We start from the raw sequence: 16,482 nt of genomic DNA, 5'->3' as shown, positions 1-16,482 counted from the left end.
CCTTCCTGCTAAACTCTGAAAAAAGACAAGAATGCCCACTCTTGCCACTTCTCTTCAGCATTGTACTGGCCTAGCCACAGCAACCAGACAAGAAAAAGAAATAAAACGTACTCAAATTAGTAGGGAAGAGGTAAAACTGTCACTATATGCAGATGACATGATACTATATATAGAAAACCCTAAATACTCTACACAAAAACTATTAGAACTGATAAACAAATTCAGCAAAGAAGCAGGATACAAGATTAATATACAGAAATTGGTTGCATTTCTTTACACTAACAGTGAAATATCAGAAAATAAATGTAAACAAACAATCCCTTTTCAAATCGCATCCAAAAAAATAAAATATTTAGGAATAAACTTCACCGAGGTAAAAGATTTATATGCTGAGAACTACAAAACATTAATAAAGTACACTGAAGATGACTAAAAGAAATGGAAAGATATGCCATGCTCTTGGATTGAAAGAATATTATAAAATGCCCATGCTACCCAAAACAATCAACACATTTAATGTGATCCTTATCAAATTATCCATGACATTTTTCACAGAACTAGAACACATAATCCTAAAGTTTATACAGAACCATAAAAGACCCAGACTTTCCAAAGCAATCTTTAGGAAAAAAAACAAAGTAGGAGGCATAACCCTCCCAGACTTCAGACAATAATACAAAGCTCCAGTAATCAAAACAGCATGGTAATGGCAGAAAAACAGACATATGGGTCAATGGAACAGAATAGAAAGCCCAGAAATAAACCCACACACCTATGAACAATCTTCAACAAAGGAAGCAAGAATATACAGTGGGAAAAAGACAGTCTCTTCAGCAAGTGGTGTTGGGAAAGTTGGACAGCCACATGTAAATCAATGAAATTAGAACACTCCCTCACACCACACACAAAAATAACCTCAAAATAGTTTAAAGACCTAAATGTAAGACATGACACCATAAAACTCCTAGAAGAGAACATATGCAAAACATCCTCTGACATAAATCGTAGCAATCTGTTCTTAGGCCAGTCTCCCAAGGCAATAGAAGTGAAAACAAAAATAAACAAATGGGATGTAATCAAACTTATAAGATTTTGCACAGCAAAGGAAATCATAAACAAAATGAAAAGGCAACCTATGGACAGGGAGAAAATATTTGCAAATGATGCAACTGACAAGGGATTAATTTCCAAAATATATAAACAGCTCATACAACTCAATAACAAAAAACAAACAACCCAGTCAAAAACTGGGCACAAACCCTAAAATAGACATTTCTCCAAAGAAGACACACAGATGGCAATAGGCACTTGAAAAGATGCTCAACATCGCTAATTCTTAGAGAAATGCAAATCAAAACTACAATAAGGTACCACCTCACATAGGTCAGAATGGCCATCATTAAAAAGTCTACAAATAATAAATGTTGGAGAGGGTATGGAGAAAAGGGCACCCTCCTACACTGTTGGTGGGAATGTACATTGGTGCAACCACTATGGAATACAGTATGGAGGTTCCTCAAAAAACTAGAGTTATCATATGATCCAGCAATCCCACTCCTGGGCATATACCCAGACAAAACTATAATTCAAAAAGATACATGAACCCCTATGTTCACAGCAGCACTGTTTACAATAGCCAAGACATGCAAACAACCTAAATGTCCATCAACAGTTGAATGGATAAAGAAGATGTGGTGTATATATATGTGTGTGTGTGCACACACACACATACACACACACACACTGGAATATTAGCCATAAACAAATAATGAAATAAGGCCATTTGCAGCAACATGAATGGACCTAGACATTATCATACTAAGAGAAGTCAGAAAGAGAAAAACAAGTACCATGATACTACTTATATGTGGAATCTAAAATACAATACAAATGAACATATCTACGATACAAAAACAGACTCACAGACACAGAGAACAGACCTGTGGTTGCCAAGGAGGAAGGGGGGCAATGGTGGGAGGATGGATTGGGATTTGGGGATTAGCAGATGCAAATTACTATCTATAGGATGGATAAACAACAAGGCCCTACTGTACTGCACAGGGAACTATATTCAATATCTTGGGATAATCCATAATGGTAAAGAATATGGAAAAGAAATATATATATAACTGAATCATTTTGCTGTACAGCAGAAATTAACACAACATTGTAACTCAACTATACTTCAATAAAATTAAAAATAAAATAAAATGGTGATAATAATAGCATATACTGGATTTTGAGGAGAAATGAAGGTCCAAAAAGTTTAAATAGGTTTAAACTTTAAAAGGTTAAATAGTTTAAATAGATGTCCAGGTGAGTAACAAATGGGGGCAAAATCTTAGGTAGAAACAAGAGGGCCCCTGTTTCATTGCCTACTTATTAATGCCCATTTCTGAACACAGTTAAGGGAGAAAGCTTGAGATGGAGAGAGATGTCAGCAATTTCTGATGTTACTTTTCTTTCTTTCTTCTTCCCAGGAAGGTGAGAGCTCCTAAAATAGTCCATGCTGAGCTCTTATTCGGGTTTCACATTAGATGAGAGTTGAGAAATGTTTCTAACTAATGAACGAAACATTACTCTTACAATTCTATGGGCTTATTTTTTCCCCTACTGATTAGATCCTTTTTACCCGAAGAAAATCAATTCAAAGAGTCAGAACTGAGTAAACTGTTAACCATATATTTTCCAAACAAAAATTAGGAATTAGTTGGAGTGTGGGTCTGTGTAGGCAGCCAAAGAGGTTCATTGTTATTTGAGACAGCATGCAAAAAATAAGACAACCTACACTGCAGTTAGTTTTCTTCAATTTAAATTTTAAATCTGTATTTCAATGTAATTTTGCTTTGAAATAATAATATATACTCTTTAAGAAGAATTTAAAAATACAGAAAAGTAAATTTTAATTAAAAAATAAAATTAACCAAGCTCTAACATTTGTAACTTGGCATAATGAAAAGGCTTATACATGAAAAAAATAAAAAAATAAAATTAAGCAAAACATTAAAACTAAGACACACTGTCATTAATATTAGATGAAAATCTTTCCTGAACTCTTCCTGTTCCTCTCTCTCCCTTAATGACTAAGTATATAGATTTAGTGCGATGGAAATGATATCATAAAAACAGGAACATGCTACTTTTGAAATGAGAATTTGCTGAATACAAGGTCCATATGCAAAAAGAAGAAGAAATCAGGGACTTCCCTGGTGGTGCAGTGGTTAAGAATTTGCCTGCCAACGCAGGGAACACGGTTCGATCCCTGATCCAGGAAGATCCCACATGCCACGGAGCAACTAAGCCCATGTGTCACAACTACTGAGCCTGCGCTCTAGAGCCCATGAGCCACAACTACTGAGCCCGTGAGCCACAACTACTGAAGCCCGTACACCTAGAGCCCGTGCTCCGCAACAAGAGAAGCCACCTCAACAAGAAGCCCACACACCGCAACGAAGAGTAGCCCCCGCTTGCCGCAACTAGAGAAAGCCTGTGCACAGCAACAAAGACCCAATGCAGCCAAAAATAAATAAATTTATAAAAAAAGAAATTATAATTTAAATGTGTGTAATAAATAGAAGATGAAACATTTAAAAGATATTTCTCAGAAAATCAAAAATAACAAATGTATAAGGAAAAACTCTAATAAATAGCGTGTATCATATCTACTCTGAATATTACAAAACTTTCATGAAATATTTTGTTTTAATCTCTAACTAAATGCAAGTATATACCCATTCATCAATTAAACAATTCAATATTATAAACAGGTACACTCACTCTAAATTGTTTTGTAGATTCAATATAATCTTACTCAAATAGGTAGCAGTTTTTTTTTGAGAATAACAATTTGATTTTCGAATTTATATGAAAATGTAATAGGAATAAAGAGCAGACAATATAATCTTGAAGAAAAACAAAGATGAAGGACTTACACTACCAGACAACAAGACTTATTCTCAAGCAATAATAATAAAGAAAATATATTGGTGCAAAGATAGACAGAGACCACTGGGATGGAATTTAGAGTCTAGAAACAGACTCATACATATATGATCACTTGATTAACAACAAAAGACACTGCAAAATTATGAAAGAGAACATCCTTTCATATACCCATGGGATATACCCGTTGGAGAAAATGAATACTGACTCATCTTACTTTGAATCGATACTTATAAAAACAATTCGAAAAATCTTTTGAAGGGAAATATGTCTTCATGAACTTAGTGTAGGCAAATATTATTTAAACTGGCAAAAAAAAAAGCACTAAGTCTAAATAAAAATATGGTGAACCATGCAATATTAAAATAGAATGTCAATTCATCAAAATACACCATTAGTAGAGTAAAAGGTAAACCACCAACCAGGAGAAAATGTTTCCAATACATATATCCAACAAGTGGCTCATATTAGAACTATGTGGTGTCTAAGTTTTAAGATTAAATAGAGAGGTCAGCTAGAAAGAATATACTCACTGCTGGAAGAATTAGGCTCCCTCTGCTTTCTCTCCTTTTTTAAAATTCACATGAGCAGTAATATATCTTAAGCACACAGAAAGAATAGCTTAGTGATTCATTTATTCTCCCATTTTGGTGCGGAACTTCGGAGTTTAACTTTCCGTCAGAGATGACTAAATCTAATTTTTAAATTCATTTCTTTCAACCTTTATTTCATGGTGTCTCTCTTCATTCTTCCCCTCACCTACCCAACCTATCAGAAGAGGAAAACAATAAAACTGCCCTTTTCCAAATCTTCAAATAGTCTTATCTGTGAAAAATTTGCAGAATTTTGTCATCTCATTATTTCTGCATCTGAGGTTAAATTTCAGGTTACGAGTTAAGCTTTGACATACCAGACACCTTTTTCTTTCCTTATTTTCAAATTTTGCAATGTACTTTATAACCTGGTCCCCATGTATTTTTTTGGATGCTGATGGAAAATTTTGACACACTTTTCATTTTTGTGGTTCATTTGTTTAAATCTAGAAGAAGTCAATTCTATGACCTGATTTCACTCTGCCACTGTGCTTTGGTTATCAACTGCTGGATAGCAAATACTCCAAAACTGAGTGACTTAAAACAATAACAACAATTTGTTATTTTCACAATTTGGGGGATTGACCAATTAATTCTGCTTCACATGGGGTCAGCTGGAGTACTGGTGTGGCTGGAAGCTTCAAAATAACCTCATTCACAAAGCTGCAGTTGGTACCGCCTGATATCATGGAGCTCAGCCATAACCATCACCTGGGAGCATCTGTTCTATTCAGCTTCTCTGCCATAAATAATATTAATTCAATTTTAACATAGTTTTTTCTGGCTGGAGAGAATTTCCTGAACGCTGAGCTTTTCATCTACACTCTTCTTGAAAAATGGGCAATTCTTTTAGTTTACTTCTCCCTTCCTTAATCTTAGTGACAGCTAGACGAACCACATGGCAGACAAAGAAGACTTCAGAATAAGAAATATTACCAGGGATAAACAGGAACATTACATAATGATAAAGGAGGCAATTATAGATGTGTGTTCACCTAATAACAATCCTAGATGTGTGTTCATCTAAAATCAGATTATCAAAATATATTAAGCAAAAATCAATAAGACTCTAAGAAAGAATTTTAAAAATTAACAAATATAATTGGAGATGTCAACACTTCTCTGTCATTGATAGAACAAGTGGATGGAAAATCATTAAGAGTATAGAAGACCTGAACAACACAACCAGACAAATTGTTGTAATTGATATGCATAGAGCACTTCACCAAACAACAGCAGATTACATAATTTTTTTCAATTGCACATAAACATTCACCAAGATAGACCATATCATGAGATATAAAACTAATTTTAAAAACTTCACAGAATAGAAATCACACAATGTATGTTCTCTAGAAGAAATTAAATTAGAAGTCTACAACTGAAAAATATCTCAAAAATCCCCAATTATTTGAAAGTTAACACATGGTTTCTAAATAACCCATGAGTTATAGAGAAAGATTCAAGCAGTTTTTAACAGAATGATATATGAACACAATCTATCAAAATTTGTGGGTTGCATCTAAAGTAGTTCTTAGAGGGAAGTGCATGGCATTTAATGGTGTAAGTAAAGAAGTGTATTAATCGGTAATCTAAGTTTTCCATTTAAAGAAACAGGAAACAGAAAAGTAAATACAATCTAAAGCAAGTAGAAGGAAGGAAATAACAAAGGTAAGGGCAGAAATCAGTGAAATTGAAAGAAGGAAAACCACAGATAAAAATCAGTGAAACAAAAAGCCATTTATTTTAAAATGGTTGCCAAAAAGGGGGGCTGGGGCAGGAAGGGAGTAAAAATAACCAGTATCAGAAATAGTGGAGGAAACTCACAGATACTAGTTGGATAATAATATGATGAATGCACTCCATGCACATGAATTGAAGTGCTTAGATGAAATAGACAATGTATTGAAAGTCACAAATTATTAAACTCACTCAAGAAGAAATAATGTGAACAGTTCTATCTAGTTAAAAATTTTTTCAATAAAGACATTTCCAGGGCCAGATGGATCAAATATAAATTCGACTAAATATTTAATGAAGATTTAATCCAAATCTACACACTCTTCCACAAAACAGAAGAGGACGGACCACTTTTAACTCATTTTATGAGGCCAGCATTACCCAGACATCATAGTCAAAGATAAGAAAAAAATCAATACACAGAAATTTTCCATAAAATATTAGCAAATCAAATTTAGCAATATGTATTTCTGGATAAAACAAAATCAAAACAAAAACTCTCTGCCAACTAGATATGGAATGGAATTTCCTTAACCAGATAAAGGGTATCTGTGAAAAATCTGGATCCAGCATTATACTTAATTATGAGAAACCTAATGTTTTCCCCCTAAAAACAGAAAGAAAACAGGGGTTTCGGCTCTCAACACTTCTACTCAATATTGTATGGAGGTTCTAGTCAGTACAATAAGGCAGGAAACAGCCAAAAAAAGGGAAAGAAAAGAAAAAGCATCCAGATAGGAAAGTAATTAATAAAATTGTCTTTATTTGCAGACTACGTGATCATCTATATAGGAAGTATGATGGAATCTACAAAGCAACCTATTAGAACTAGTAAGTTTAGCAAGGGTGGAGGGTGTAAGAACAAAATACAAAATAAATTCTATTCCTATATACTAAGAGGAAATAATCAGCAATTTAAATGAAAAATAATGCCATTTCTAACAGCATCAAAAATATGAACTATTAGGAAATATGTGATGAAAGTTGTGCATGTCCTGTACATTGAAAAAATAATTTGCTGAGATAAATATAAAAGTCCCAGAGAAGTCAAAACAACATCGAAAAAAGCAAAGTTTGAAAGCTAACTGGTTTTAAGAATTATAAAGTTACAGTAATCAAGACAGTGTGGTATTAGAGTCAGAATAGACAAATAGATAAAAGGAAAAGAATAGAGAATCCAGAAATAGCGCCATACACTTATAGATAACTAATTTTTACAAAGATGCAAAGACAATTCAGTGGAGAATGATAATCTTCAACAATGGTGCTAGAATGATTGGATGTATTTAAGCAAAAACAATGAACTTCAATCCACAGCTTACATCACATACAAACGCTAATTCAAAATGGATCCTAGAAGTAAAATATAAAACTATAAAAAGTTTAGAAGAAAATATTTTGTGACCTTAGGTTGGCCAAAAGTCTAAGATACGACACCAAAAGCATTATCTATAAAATAACTAGGTGCAACATAGACTTCATCAAAATTAAAATCTTCTTTTTAAAAACACTTAAGGAAGAAAGATGAGACAAACTAGAGAAAGTATCAATCTTTACAAAGCACATATCTGATGAAAGATTGGAATTTAGCTCATATAAAACTCTCAAAACTTAATAAAGAAAACTAACAACCAAATACAAATGTGCAGAAGATCTGAATGGACATGTCAAAGCATATATATGGATGGTAAATAAGCCAACCAAAAATGTATATTTGGAAATCAAAGGGATGGATCTAAAACATCATGATATGTGAAAGAAGCCAGACAAAGAGTACATCCCGCATGATTCCATTTATGTCAATTCTTTTAAAAAATTGCACGGGAATTCCCTGGTGGTCCAGTGGTTAAGACCACTTTCCAACACAGGGGGTGCAGGTTTGATCCCTGGTCAGGGAGCTAAGATCCCACATGCCTCCTACAATTGTTTCCTTCTTACTGCTCCCCAACTCATAAAATGGCAACTCCAGTTTTTCCAGTTGCTAAGCCAAATCCTTGACTATACTCTTTTTCTCACACCCAACATGTGACCCATCAGCAAATTCTTTTGGCTCTATCTTCAAAATATGCCCTAAAGCTAACCACTCTTCATTAAATCCATTGCTAATCCTCAGTTGCAGCCACTGTCTTGTTTCACTTGAACTATTACAATCTTCTAATTACCATCCTTGCTTCCTCTTTCAGTACGCATTCAACATTATACATCAACACAACACATTCAGCCAGAATAATTCTGTCTAAATAAAATTTTTATCATGCCACTTCCTTCATCATAAATCTCTAATAACCACGTTAATTCTTTGATGAAGGCCCCATACTCCTACCTGGGAGCAATTCTCTGTTGTTTTTTATTTTGTCCTCTGGTCCCTTGGTTATTTCCTCTGAATCACCTCTCCTCCCCTGGAGAACCCCCCCATAAAAAAATGGCTTATGTTTACAGCTAAGTAATTTTCTTAATCTACTTTCTGCCCATAAATATTTTGTATCACATTTCACAAAACATGGCTTCTTCATTTTTTACCGTCTGTCCCTTTCAGCCTAGGCTTGCTTAGTTTCTTCAAAAATGTTTTGGGTTCTGCAGGTACCATTTTGCATTACACTTTACTGGACAAAAGGCACATTTCAAATCTATTCGAGAGAAGTCCTTCTCAACCTCTGGTCCCTGTATGGTTACTGTCAAGACAATGCCAAGTAGGTGCTCTATTGTTTCACAGAGAGTTGATGAGATATATCCTTAGGGTCCTTAGAAAGTCCTGACTAACTAGTACAAGGGGCTTATGAAGGATCATCTGAAAACCATCTGAGGTTTAAGAGGGTTTGATAGTTTCATACTTGTATACACCTTGAGATGTTTTACTGGAAGCAACCAGGCTTTTATTTTTGTCCCGAGTCTCTTTCTGAGAGAGACTAGGGATGAGAGACAATTGTTTAAAATCCAGAAAGCCGTAGGTTTTTATATCCCCTCTAGATTCTGCTTGAAAACTGAACAATTCCTTCTTTAGCTCAGCTCTCTTTTTTCTGTGCCTCTTGATGAAATCAGTTGATATTTTCAACATTTAACCTAGAAATCTCCTTAGCAAGATTTATCAGTTTATTAGATGACATTTTTCCTATTTTCCATGTTTGCTAAACTTTTCATCACTAAATTTTTAAAAAAGCCTCCTTTCCTCCAGCTTCTTGTAACATTTTTGTCATTTTTATTTAAGCCCTCTCCAATGGCCTCCTTGAGGCTCATCAGCCTTCTGCTAATAGTTTCTTCTAGGCCCTTCTAGCTTCTGCCTACCACTCAGTCCCAAAGCCAGTGCCATATGTTTAGATGTTTGTTATATGTATTTGTTATTTCCACACACAACTTCCAGATACCAAATTTGGTTATACTTATTAGTGCTACATTATAAACCAACTTTAAATCAGTGGTATAAAATAACAACCATTTGATAGTATTCATGGATTCTATCAGGGCAGGGAACAGACAACAGGCAATATAATTTCTCTCTGGTCCATGACATGGAACTTCAGTTCCAGAAGATTCAAATGCTTGAGATGACTTGAATGACTGGGAAGGAAAATCATCTGGAGGTTCTGACATCTGGCCAGGCTGAGTTCAGCTGGGACTTTTGACAGGAACATTTATGTGGGACACTCTCAGGTACCTTGGGCTTCTTACAGCATGATGGCTGCATTCTAAAGAGGTACACACCAAGAAGGTGATCCTGTTCAAGCTCCCCCATTACCTACTGAGTATGAGGAGATGATGGGGGCTGACAACATGCCTTATAATGTATAGGTCTCCATAAAGAGCTGCTTTCAGTAATCCTAAACTTTTTGCTGGTTGCAGTGACTGGGTAACACTTTATACTGTCTCCTTTGAGGAGTGGAGTGGGTATGTCCTAAGTGTGGGAAAAGGGTGTGCAAAGTTATCTAGTAGTCACTGGGGATAATTGTCTACAAAATTCATACTCCACTGTTAGAATATACTATCATTGCTGGGAAGTGGAAGCCCAACAAGGGAATTGATTTTTCTACCCCAAATTGCATGTAACTGTGATCATGTGACTAGTTCTCAGCAATGATGAGTGTGTTGTGTTTTACTTTTAAGCCAAGTTGGTAAAAAATCATGTGTGACTCCTTTGCAATAATATTCTTCTTCCCATCACCTTGATGCAAATGAGCATGGCAAATTCGAGCCATGTGTTGAAGTCAGAAATGAAAGAGGACTAGGTCTCTTCATCACAGCTTGGAGAGAAGCTGCCTGTAAATCAGGGATAGTCATCTGGACTTGACACAATTGAAAAAACAGACCTCCTTCTGTGTAAGTTATTATGCATTGGGGTAATTTGTTACAATAACTGAGATTATCCTACATAAAACAATTTGTAGGGAATTCCCTGGCGGTCCAGTGGTTAGGACTCTGAGCTTCTACTGCAGGGGGTATGGGTTTGATTCCTGGTCAGGGAACTAAGATCCCACATGCCACAAAGCACGGCCATAATTTGTAATAAAAGGTATGATGTGAAATTTACCTGCATCAAGAGTATGGAGATAAGGGGGTTATTGGGTTGTACTATCCGACAGATACAGGATGGCTTCAGTTTTTCGTATACTCAGGCAACAAGACCAAGTCATACATATTGACTTCTATATGTAACATAACTGAATAAAATCTAGCTTTTGTAAATTGAATCATATAAGCATTGATCCTCCCACCCAACATAGTTAGCTTCTACTATTTTTTCTAGTGTTTAGGAAGGATACTGGCATATGACAAATAAATCTTCACCCTCAAAGGCTACAGAGTAATAATGAGTAACATCTATAAGTTAGGTATATACTCATAATATAACACATGTTATATGCCATGAAAGGTAAAATGTTATGTTTTATTATAAGTCAGAAGAGAGAGATTGATTTCTTCTTGGGCAACTGTGGAAAACATTTCAGAACAGTCTTTATTTTAGCTTGTTCAGGCAAGTTGAATCAGATTCTGATAGGCAGGGGTAGCAACACTTGTTTTAGAGAAAATATTAATGACCAGAAGTGCAGGAAGAGAAAATACAGATTACTCAGGAGTCTAGTGGTACGAGCCTCTGATGCTTGGAAAGGAAACCAGGAGATGAAATTGAGACAGAAGGTAGGCCAGATCACAGAAGAACCGTGAATCCCAAGCTAAGGCTCTTTAACTAAGGCTCTTTAAGGCTAAGCTTTGTAAGCAATGGGGAGGCACTCCCAGTTACTGTTTACCTGGAGTAACTTGTCTGGACCAGAGCTGATAGACATGGGAGAGAATCTGTGTAGCAGAAATAACAGTATTGTTGAACTTAGAAATAAAAATTCTTGCAGAAGCTTTTCTCTAGTTTAGGGCAAACCTAATAATGCCTTGTTCGAACTAAATCACTTGACCTGTGAAATACTGCTTCCTTGTGATTTTAAAAGACTTTGGCAAACTTTCCCCCCATATGGTAGAATGTATTAGCAAACATTTAAGAGGCTTCCTCTGATGGTTATAATTAAGCTTCAAAGGGAACAGGCAAAGTCAGACATTGAGTTGGGCTGAAACTATTTCCATTTTCCTATTGTTACCAATATGCAATCTACCCTAGCTTGCTTTCCATCATATTTTCCAGAGGGTGAATAAAGGTTCCGATTTTGTTTGGTGGTAGAGAAAATCAGTATGCCAGCAAGAATTTTTAATGCTATATGATTCAGAGCTAGTTGAATCACCTTGGGCCACTGTACACTCTGTAAACAGCACGACACTCTGAACTTTTGGGTCCTGGCCTATTTTCAATCTCCTTTTCAGCTATCTTGACCAGGTATCCTATGCTTCAGCCTACTGAACTATTTGGTATTCATATAGTCAGTAGTCTTCACACATTCATGTCTATTCTCGTAGATTTCAGCTTGATTTTATCTATACCTGTGTGCCCTCCTCCTCTACTTCATCATCCAGTCTTATTTTGCTACAGAACTCTTATTTTCCTTCAAGATTCACAGTTGTGCAAGTATATGTTTTTAATGAGAACTTCTATGATGATACTATCATTAGAAAAGATGTATAAGATGATACTATCTTAGAAAAATTAATTGGATCTTTATGCACTCACAGCACCTTGAAAAATATATTTTCTAGAATGTTATTACATTATATTTGAATTATATCGTCTATATCTGACTTGCTAAATTGTGAGCTCCCCGAGTACAAGAATAACACAATGTTATGAGTGCTAAATTCAAAACGTGCAAATTGCTATGAGAAGCTAGACGAAGCAAAGCCAAATAATCCTATAGAAACCATTCAAAAGCCTCAACACTCCAAGAATGGTATAGAAAATTAGGAGGCAGTTGAGCTAAGGTAACCAAAAGATTAGTGAGTAAAAAAATATAAATAAATATGAAAACAGTTTGCATTTTTTCATTCAAAAATATCAGTAGGAAAATTTAGAAGAAAAGTAAGATAAACCCCTGTCTTGCCCTCAGGATCATTATAATCTCATAATCTCACATTGTAGATAAAGCTACCAAACAAGAATTAATCAGTAAATACTGTAACATAGCAGTTCAGTACCAACCTGAATTGGTACTGAATATATATGTGTCTACTGTATACCTTAGATATACCAGTCTAGTTACCATGTCAAAGAAGACAACAAAATTACTCTGACCTATTTTTCTTGACACCTAAGGATAATGGCATCCTTCCACAGTGTCCCTAAACCTATACTATAATAATCTCTTTTTCTCTCTTACCCAAATTAATGCCAAGCTGTAACACTTAAATTTAAAAATAAGAGATTTGAGGAGGCTTAATATAAAAACACATATACAAAATGCAACCTTAAAAATGAATTCAAGTAGAAGTATACAAAAACAATAAAGAAAGAAAGTCAAGAAGAGAGAAATCTCTGAATGAATTTTCTTAAGACAATATTAAGAGTTATAACATCATAAATTGATACAGCCACTATGGAGAACAGTATGGAGGTTCCTTTAAAAACTAAATATAGAATTATCATATGACCCAGCAATCCCACTACTGGGCATATACCCAGAGAAAACCATAATTCAAAAAGACACAGGCACCCCAATGTTCATTGCAGCACTGTTTACAGTAGCCAGGTCATGGAAGCAACCTAAATGCCCATCGACAGACGAATGGATAAAGATGATGTAGTACATATATACAAGGGAATATTACTCAGCCATAAAAAGGAACGAAATTGGGTCATTTGTAGAGACGTGGATGGACCTATAGACTGTCATACAGAGTGAAGTCAGAAAGAGAAAAACATATTGTATATTAACACATATATGTGGAATCTAGAAAAATGATACAGATGAACTGGTTTGCAAGGTAGAAATAGAGGCACAGATGTAGAGAACAAACGTATGGACACCAAGGGGGGAAAGCGGCAGGGGGGTCGGGGGGTGGGTGGTGGTGGGATGAATTGGGATTGACAATTGGGAGATTGGGATTGACACGTATACACTAATATGTATAAAACAGATAACTAATAAGAACCTGCTGTATGACAAATAAAATAAAATTCAAAAAAAAGAGTTATAACATCAGTTAACTTCCAAAAGTTTTATATAGAAAACTATACTTTATGACTTAGATTGATTTCCACTGTGGCTAAAGTAATATAAATAAGTGTAGATAGCTTTGATCATAGTGAAATAGGATACGAAGGGAGTGTGGATTATGGGGAAGAGGTGATCAGTGGTGCAGGTTACATGAATTAAAAGAGAGGGAGAGAGAGCTGCCACTCAACAACGTGCAAATTGCAAAATCTGACTCCCAATGATGTGATTAACTATGTGCTCCTGAATGAGAGTCAGTGAGAATTAGAACCTATTCCTTCTATCTCATTAGGAAGCAGGGAATGATAGAGGGGTTTATAAGTGAGATTACAGTCCTGTTGAAATGTGGCTACAGGAAATCAAAGAAATTAAAGGAATGGTAGAAAACTAGACATAAGCAAATATCTACATATTTAAAACAAGGAAGAAGACAGACTTTGGAAAATGTTAGCTAGAATAATAACTAATGACCTGTGGTGAACACATAGTGCAAGTTATTTTTTAAAAATCATATTTGTTTTTTTGAATAAATGTGGAATTGCTAAATACAAGACAAAAATTTGGATAAAAGATTAATAAGATATAGATTCTGTTCACAAGGAACATCTAGACAAATAGAGGATATGTCTGATGGGCATAATTTTACAAAGTAGGACAGTTTCACAAGAAAAGCAAAGACACATGTCATAAGAACTATGAAAAATAAGTATTACTAGTATCAAACGGCAAGATTCTCAAACTCAAATGCCTTCTAGGGTTAGCAAGTAAAGAATACATTTGAATGTGGCAGTTACCACTAAACTTTAGCTGACTTTTGCCATGGCAATGAAGGGCCCAAATATTAAAAAAAACAAACTTGTGTTTTATTTTCCTGTTAAATATTCAAACTGTAAAAGTCGTGGACTATTTTTTAAAAATTAAAAAACATTGTGTGGGTCAAATAAAATATATCAACAAGCCAGAACTGATCTTCATGGTACTAGTTTAGGATAAATTCCTTAGAGGATTAAGAAATGTTCTGTGAAGAATTCAGTAATTTGGACTTCCCATTGTATTATATATAGAATTTAGATGTGTAGTGATTAAAAAAAAGAAGATCCCAAGCAAAGACAACACCACAAGTTAAGGCCGGGAAATAGGAATGTGATGGAAGTAAATGAGAAACTATGGAGAGCTTATTTTGGAAGCGGTGTAGTCTATGATGATGAGGAACAGGAAATATGATAATATGAGCATTTAGGGGAAAAGGTGAGGATGATCAGCATTCCACAGAGATTCTTTAAAAGCAGTCATGCCAAATATACTTTACTGTATTTCATAAGGGTGAGAGCTTGGTAGCATGCCAGAAAAAACATGAACATTGATTTCAGTAGAGTAACCTTGGAGATAAGTTGGTAAAACATCTTCGAGCCTTTTTTGTTCAACATTTTTCAATGATATTGATGATGATCAAGAAGACGTTTACTAGATTTATAGCTGATACAAAGTCGGGAGCGATCACTAATGTGATGACATACTCAAGTCTAAACAATTTTGAGAGACTAAATGCAAAATTCCAACAAAACAGTCAAGGTGTTTTTGAGCCGAGAAAGTCAAAGAAATAAGACACATGAAAATAACCCAGAAAGCCATCTTTAAGAATGGTAAGACTCAGAAAGTTTAATTAACATCCCTTAAATCACAGAATTTGTGGCAGAAGTGGAATGCACATTCCAGGTCTATCTAGAATCAAAGTCTATGGTCTTTCTTAGTCATCAAAGAACCACCAACTATATAAAAGTACTATGTCTATTTCTTAGAACTTCAGATTGTCCTTTGTATTGAGTGGAAGATTGAAGTAAATGTTCTTTAAGGTCACAATAAATTAAAAACTCTATGTTTTATTATTTTCTGATAAAATATTAATGAAGTTTGGACCTAATATGCTGAGTAGATTTTTATATAAGCTATATAAAATTTTTATATAAGCTAATGTTTATAACTTATTTTAATTGTTCTTTTCTTCATTTCATAGTAGCAGCAGAAAATACTTGTTTCAACAAAGATATTTCAATCTCAGTCATTTAACAAATATTTTCTGAGTGCCTATTAATTGCTAAGAACATTTAAAAGTCCTGTGGATACCACAAAATTTCTCCCATTAAGGACCCACATTTTACCAAATGGGCATGTCTCTGGTTCCCTTTCTCATTGGCTCTCCTCACTTCTTCTTTTCCCCAAAGATAGCATCTAAACCCAGAAAAAAGCTTCATGACACTTGCAGAACAGTGTCTCACGTGCACTGGCCTCTGGTGAGGTGTTTCTTACCAGTTGGTTCCTGGATATTGACTTCAATCCCCCCATGAACTGCTGCAAAATGTCACATGGCTCCCATGGTCCCTGTGTTCCCTGCTTGTTTCTCCACCCCCTCCAACTCCTTTTTTATCTATCTGATTTTAAGGACTCTTGGGGAAAGAAAAATTTATATTAACAAATAAAATGTCAAAAAATAGAAACACAAATATGTGTATGTCCCTGGACACAGACCTAAGCGTTTTCAAAACAAGGAAGCTGCACCTCAATAGATGAAGTGATATTACAGAATAAGCAGCAAAAGTTATAGAATCAAAATCACCCTTAAAATTCTT

Source organism: Delphinus delphis, chromosome 3, assembly GCF_949987515.2.
Source record: "Delphinus delphis chromosome 3, mDelDel1.2, whole genome shotgun sequence".
Lineage (NCBI taxonomy): Eukaryota > Metazoa > Chordata > Mammalia > Artiodactyla > Delphinidae > Delphinus > Delphinus delphis.
This window is presented reverse-complemented; position numbering follows the sequence as displayed.